Raw genomic sequence first — 7961 nt, 5'->3', positions numbered from 1 at the left:
CACTTTTTCTGTTCCAAAGCATCCACGTATCGATCAAACTGTTTGTGTTTCCTCTATTCCACCAACTCGATCTGTTCAATCTGATTATAATACAAGAGAGCAATCTCAGAGCGCCATTCGTGGTCGCGGTAGATCACAATCTTTTTCTGTTCAGTCACCATCGTGTATAAAATATGGAAAGAATCACCAGGGCCAATGCAGTAGAGAAAAAGAGGTGACTTGTTATGGATGTGGAGAAATGGGTCACATAAAGCTTGTTTGTCCAATGAAGAGTGTTACATGCTTTGCTTGTGGTGTTACCGGCCACATGAAGCGTTTCTGTCCTACTCTTACTAGTCAAATGGCGGCAAGTCAAGCTTCCGTTCAACAACCAAGGAATACTCCAAAGGAGGAGGTGCCAATAGCTAAAGGCCATGCATTTCAGATTACCACAGAAGAGGCACGCGAGGACCCGAATGTTGTGACGGGTACATTTCTTGTCAAATTTTAGAACTGCCCACATCTTATTTGATTCTGGTGCCTCAAATTCTTTTGTGTCTCATGAATTTGCGCATTCTTTTCAAGCAGCCACTATTTGATGTATAGGTTATTGGTAGAGCTGATATTCGGAGTAGTGACCTATTCAACTATCTGTTCAAACTGAGAGGTGAGTTTTTCCTTGCTGTACTTGAGGGTCGAAGGCACCAATGTCATCCCACTAGATTATGTATCCTGGATGTTGGAACCTGAAAGTGAACCTCTAGCAATCCTAAGTACATATTCCGAAGTGTGTTGGTTCCGAAAGGAAAAGTAACCCGGAACCTGTCCGGAGCTGGAGAAAAGAAGAGGAGAAGTATTTTGAAGAGGAACGCATTCCGGAGCTAATCCTGAAGTCCGGAATGTATGCTGATCTGGATCAAACTTTCATCTCCGGAATAATACTTGTCCGGAATGAAGTCTTTCTGTCTTTAGTGCATTTATTACTTTTGTCTTGTATTTGATGTAACGTTTCATAGGACTTAGTCTAAAGTTGCTTTAAGACAATCAGAATGTCAAACTTATGTCTTTTGTCTGGTCTTATGTAAACACCTGGGTTAATTCGTTGTAACATTCACTCCTTTAAATAGGAGCTTTCAATACAAGTCAACTACGGATCTTTCACTTACTTTTGGCATTTACTCTTATCACATTAAAACATTCTTCTTGTTCTTCATTTATTAACTTTACCTTGATCATTATCTACTTGTTCTCAATTAATGTCTTGATCATTTGTTGAACTAATCATCTAAGACTTGACTGGTCTTTCCAGTCTAGACTTGAACATCCATTATCAAGCATACATTGATCTCAAGCATTCACTCAAGGTTTGAGTTTTCAAACCTTGTCCCTGCGCATAGATCTTGTTCTCACACTGGTATAGAGGATGTTGCTATGTTGTAGTGACCTGTTAGATATGTGTCCTGGTATATAGGATGTTGCTATGCTGTTGTAATATGTAGATCTGCATGTTTGTTTTTTATTAGTTATATGATTATTTGTTGATGGATATATGTTATTTGTTATGTATATGTCAAATGTTATGGTGGGGTTGAGACTGTACTGCTTTCTGCTGTCAGTCCACAAACCGAGGCATTTTAACCGGAAGGTTGAGGTCCAAGGCTAATCCAAACAGGAGGTTGTGGAGCCAATATCTATTAGGTTATATTTTTGTGTGGTTGTACCTTGGGGAAACCCACTAAGCTTTGGCTTACAGTTTAAGTTTATTGTTTCAGGTACTTCAGATGATCGTGGCAAGGCGAAGGCGTGATCGTGCACATCCTTTGGATTTTATGTTATTGGATTTTGGGATACTCTAATTTATGAATTATACTTTTGAAACAATGACTTTGTAAACAATCATTGTCTTGGGGCTGTTTTAGAAAATGAAAATTTTACTCTAATTTTCGGGTTGTTACAAGTTGGTATCAAAGACTTGGTGTGAGAGAATTGGATGAACATTCTTATGAATCCATACTCAAAGTAAGGAACTGCAAAAGTTTTCAAATGGTTTTCAAAAGTAAACAAGGAAGGATGCGATGTGTACGATCAACCATAGCAAGAAAAGTATACCCCTAGTTACATACACTATTATTTGTTATTGATGAGTATGATAGAAGTGCATGCTAGTGGTAGGCTAAGGATCTTTAGGAATTGCATGATAGAATTTTATGATATATGATGCAGGATAGCCTAAGAGGACTTCTTATGTGCTAGATGGAATTGACATGATTACTGTAGTTGCTAAGTGTGTGCATCATAGTTGTACTTAAGTAAGATTATGTAGCCTGAGAGTATTTGGTTTAGCCTTATTTCCTGTTCCTTGTTGGGTTGTGGGCTTAGGGTAGAATCAAGTATTCAACTATCGATAGGATCCAACGTTATGTATGATTAGCATGCATGAGCGGCTGCAGGGTTGGTGGAAGTTTCATGGATGAGTATATATGTGAGCAGCCATCCAGATGAGGAATGATTAGCCACTCTTGAGAGAGTGAGGATATAATGTATGCATATCCTATTTGTGTATGTGTTCCGAGTGTTTATGATGATCCTTGAGACAAACATGGGTAGGTGTGGAAGGTAGTATGGAACCATGCTACTGAAAGCACATGACCCGTATGCGTAGCAAGGAAGTCATGTACCCCGAGGGTTTGGTCTCATCATGTAATTATGTCAATGCGTATTATGGCCTTTCTGATATTTGTTTATTTTCATAACGGTGGAGACGAGAGGATCAGGATCTGGAGCTGGTGGCCATGGTAGACCAGGTTTGATTGATGATTAGATTTGGGATATCATCGACACTGAGGTGGCTGCTGCTGTTCGGAGTTATATTTCGGAGATGTTTAGGTCTATCAAGACCATTATAATTGAGTTCTTTGATGATCAATATGTTGCTCGTACTGATGTTGTTACTGCTGCAGCTACTACGGTTGTTTCTGCTGTAGGGATTCGGGGGGAGAGATCCTTCCAGTACCAGGACTTTGTCAATACGAAGCCCCTGGAGTTAGATGTGTTCAGTGAACCGATTGTGGTGATGAGGTCGCTATCTGATGTGGAGGGTTGTTTCTTCATATGTTCTTGCCCTGCTGACCAGAAGGCTAAGTACGCTATCAACCTTCTTCGGTCAGGGGCGAAGGATTGGTGGAGATTGGTGACTGGTTCTTACAATCCTGAGCAAAGGGTTACTGTTACTTGGGAGAAGTTCTTGGAGATGTTCCACGCGAGATATGTTCACCTGGTGGAGATGGAGAGATTGGCTCAGGAGTACCTAGATGTTCACGGAGATCGCCAAGATGTTCAAGGAGATTGATCTTTTCTACCCTGAATTTGCTGCTTCATAGCAGGCTCAGATGACCCGGTACTTGAGCATGCTCAAGACAAATATCCGGCAGTTCGTGTCCACCCAGGGTTACGGTACCCTCGTTGAGCTTCAACATGATGCGAGGAGGCGAAAGATTGAGATGGAGATTCATAAGAGGGAGTAAAGGTAGGCTCCCGTTCAGACACATCTAGCAGCGAAGCGGTTCAACCCCGCCGATTCTGGTTCTGGGGGACAAAGGGGCTGCACTTGTGGCAAGTGTGGCAACGTTCATGAGGGTTCTTATCGATCTTCATCTGGATGCCACAAATATGGAAAGGAGGGGCATTATGCCAAGGATTGTCATCAGCAGGCCCCAATACCGAGCGCGAGAATTTGTTATCACTATGATCAGGTGGGCCATATGAAGGCCGAGTGTCCATTGCTTGCGGCTAAGCCGGTGTAGGCTCTGGCACCAACTACTATGAGGATCATGGATGGACGACAACGTAGGGAGGAGCCCCCAAGGGCTAGAGGTCGTGCTTTCCATCTCACTGCATAGGAGGCCAGGTCGGCGCCGGATGTCATTACTGGTATGTTTCATTTATTATTTTTGTCAATTATTTTATGATATGCTTATATTTATGATTCTACTAGGTACCTTCTTAGTGAACTCTTTGCCTACTCTTGTGCTTTTTGACTCGGATGCGAGTAGGTCCTTTGTATCTCAGTCCTTCGGTAGCAGTTTAGATATGACTCTTAGAGAGTTGGAGTGTCCGTTGCGAATTTCTATCACCAACGCACACAAGGTTTATGCATCGAACGTTTATCAGGGCCGTGTTTTGGAGATCTTCGGGGTGTCTTACCCGATTAATATGATCCCTCTTCCCACGGGGGATGTATGCATGATAGTGGTGATGGATTGGTTAAGTAGGTTTGATGCGATGATCGACTACGAGGGACAATGAGTGGTAGTTCGAACCCTAAGTGGGGGAGAACTTGCTATTTATAGAGAAGGTACCTGGTTTGGATCAGCCTTTTATTATGCTTCCAAGGCTTGAAAGTATATTTAACATGGTTGTATGGGTTATCTTGTGTATGTGGTTGATACTCGAGTTGGGGAGCAGGTTTCGGTTGCGGATGTGCTTGTTGTTAGAGAGTTTGCAAATGTATTCCCGGAGGAGTTACCCGGTGTGCCTTCTGAGAGGCATGTTGAGTTCGGGAATAAGGTGTCGTACCGATTGGCACCACATGAGATGCATCAATTGTCATCTCAGCTTCAGGAGCTGTTGGGCAAACATTTTATTAGACCGAGCAGTTCTCCATGGGGGAGAACCGATCTTGTTTGTCAAGAACAAGGATAGCTCACACCGGATGTGTATTGATTACCGGGAGTTGAACAAGTTAACGGTGAAGAATTGTTACCCACTTCCATGGATTGATGACCTCTTTAATCAGTTGTAGGGTGTATCTTGGTTCTCCACGATTGATTTGAGGTCAGGGTATCATCAAATGAGGGTTAGAGAGGATGATTTGGAGAATACCACATTTCGAACTCGTTGGTCATTACGAGTTCATGGTGTTGCCGTTGGTGCTCACCAACACGTCAACAGCATTCATGGACTTAATGAATCGAGTGTGCAGGTCGATGCTTGATCATTCACTCATTGTTTTCATTGATGATATCCTGGTCTATTCCAAGACCATGGAGCAGCATGAGGAACACCTTCGAGAGCTTCTGGGAGTTTTGAGGCGGGAATGGCTTTATGCTAAGTTCTCAAAGTGTGAGTTTTGGTTACGAGAGGTCCATTTCTTAGGACATCTCATTAACCAAAATGGAATTTTGGTCGACCTGGCCAAGATTAAGGCCGTGATGCAGTGGGAGGTTCCGAAGTCTCCCTCGGAGATCAGGAGTTTCTTGGTATTAGAAGGGTATTATTGGAGATTTATTCAAGACTTCTCCAAGATTGTTGTACCCCTCACTCGTCTGACGAGGAAGTGTGTGGATTTCCACTGGGGGCCTGAGTAGCAGGCTGCATTCGAGGCTCTGAGACAGATGTTATGTGAGGCCCCAGTGTTGACCCTCCCCATGGGTGTCAAGGATTTTGTGGTATTTTCTGATGCATCAATCACCGACCTAGGGGTAATTTTTATGCAGCGAGGAAGGGTTATTGATTATGCTTCTCGGAAGCTGAAGCTGCATGAGTTTCGTTATCTGAATCATGATTTGGAGTTGGGATCAGTGGTGTTTACTCTCAAGATTTTTCTATATTATTTGCATAGGGTCCGGTGTACTATCTACATGGATCCCAAGGTAGAAGCTAGAAATACTTACAAAAAGGAAGTCAAGACTAGACAAAATTCCAGGTTCCTTGCTAACTCTAAACTAAATTCATCCCAGAATTCTCGTGTCTCCAATCATAGTCAAAATTCTTTTGTTCCCACTAGGATCCTAAAAAGACCTTCCGAAACCCTTGCTCGTCTGGAACCTAAGGAAGTCCTTAGCTCCAATTCACCTCAAGCTCATGTTAATGTCAATGTCAAAACCATCCGAAATACTTCACCGGCACCTCGAAATGTTTCATCTGTCTTTATTGCAAAATCTGATGGCACAATTTTTAAACATAGAATTTCAAGAAACAATGTGTCATCAAACAAATCCACAAGTACAAAAACCACTGTTTCAAAATCTTCAAAGAAAATCTTGTGTGGAAAATCAAAAAATCTGTCAACAAAACAACAATCCAGGAGGTAACAAAAATTGTCAATCCTCCGGATGTCAAAGGGCCGAAGAAGTCAGCTTCGAACCCACAAGTAGTTGAATATGACTACTGGATAGATGAAAAGACATTAGCATTCTGTCTGTTTGCAAAGAATTCCAGTAATATCACCCAGAAACACAAAGTTGTTCCCAAGTCACAATCAAAGTCCAAAGCCCATGCCAACGTCCCAAAGTCTAACTCGGAGCCTAAAAACTCCATTGCTCACTAATTTTGCAGGCACTTTGTGCTTCGGAGCAAGAAACAATATGGTATATTGATAGTGCTTGCTCCATGCACATGACGGGGCAGAAGGATTTTCTACGAGATTTAAAGCTTTCTCCAAATGCTGGTTACGTGACATATGGCAACAACTCCAATTCTCAAATTCTTAGTTATGGAACTCTCACCAATGGACACTTCTCTATTTCACATGTTGCTTATGTAGCTGATTTGAAACATAATTTGATAAGTGTTGCTCAGCTCACTGACTCAAGTCGACGTGTGGAATTTTACAAAAAGTATAGCTATGTGATGACTGAAGACCGAAAAGAATGTTTGATAAAGTCACTTCGCAACAAGAACATGTACCCGCTTGACATCAACATGATTATTGGCAAACCGCAACTCTGCCTTCTCGCCAAAGCTGTGCCTGACGTCAGTTGGTTATGGCACCGAAGGCTCGCTCATCTGAACTTTCGGTACATGAATGATCTTATATGAGGCGAAATGGTAAGAGGTTTACCTCTTCTCAAGTTCGAAAATGATCATTTATGTGTTGCGTGTGAGTGTGGTAAGCAATTAAAGAAGGGCCATCCTGTTATCATAGAAAAGTCCATCTCGGAACCATTGGAACTTCTACACATTGATCTTTGTGGACCATCCACTGTAGAAAGTCTTCATCATAAGAAATACATTCTTGTGATTGTTGATGACTTTACAAGGTTCACCTGGGTTTTCTTCCTAAGGCTGAAATCCAAAATAGCCTCTGAGCTCATCAATTTTATCAAAGGAATAGAAGTTCTTATCAAACTCCCGGTCAGGAGAATCCGAAGTGATAATGGTTCGGAATTTGTTAATTCCACCATTGAGAAATTTCTCACAGAAAAAGGAATCGATCACAACTTCTTAGCTCCCTATACTCCACAATAAAACGGTGTAGTTGAAAGACGTAATAGAACACTTGTTGAAGCCGCTCGATCAATGCTGAACTGTGCAAACTTACCACTCTATCTTTGGGTTGAAGCTGTATCCACTGCTTGCTTCACTCAAAATCGAAGTATCATCAATCGACGTCTCAACATGACACCATACGAAGCAATGAATGGTCGAAAGCCAACAATATCATTCTTGCATGTCTTCGGATGTAGATGCTTCATCAAAAACAACCGTGATCAACTTACAAAGTTCCAACCTAAAGCTGATGAAGCCATCTTTCTTGGGTACTCTTCCAAATCAAAGGATTACAGAGTTCTCAACCGAAGAACTCGTGTTCTGGAAGAAAGTTTTGATATTACCTTTGATGACAACTTCGTTCGGAATTCTGGCCCCACTCACATCACAACTCACATCATGGAGTCTGATGCTCCTCCGCCAGGATGTTCAAACCCTCAAACCATTCTTGAGTTTGACTTTGAAACCCTCTTTGGTCCTTCCGAAACCGCTCTTGATTCAGAATCGCGATCAAGACCATCTCTAATTCCAATTCCTCCTTCGGAAGCCCTAGTTTCTCACAACCTCTCCGGTCCACTTCCGAGCCTCCCTCAATTTGATTCCGAACCATTTCAACCTTCTCAGGTTGAGGGGGAGAATAATGCAAATCCCTCTCTTGAATCAAATGTGGATGGCTTCCAAGATGCAGCTGCCGATTTCGATGACTCTAATCC

Source organism: Lactuca virosa, chromosome 3 (assembly GCF_052849685.1).
Source record: "Lactuca virosa cultivar CGN04683 chromosome 3, Lactuca_virosa_CGN04683_v6, whole genome shotgun sequence".
Lineage (NCBI taxonomy): Eukaryota > Viridiplantae > Streptophyta > Magnoliopsida > Asterales > Asteraceae > Lactuca > Lactuca virosa.
The sequence above is the reverse complement of the archived record's forward strand: the minus strand, read 5'-3'. Positions refer to the sequence as shown.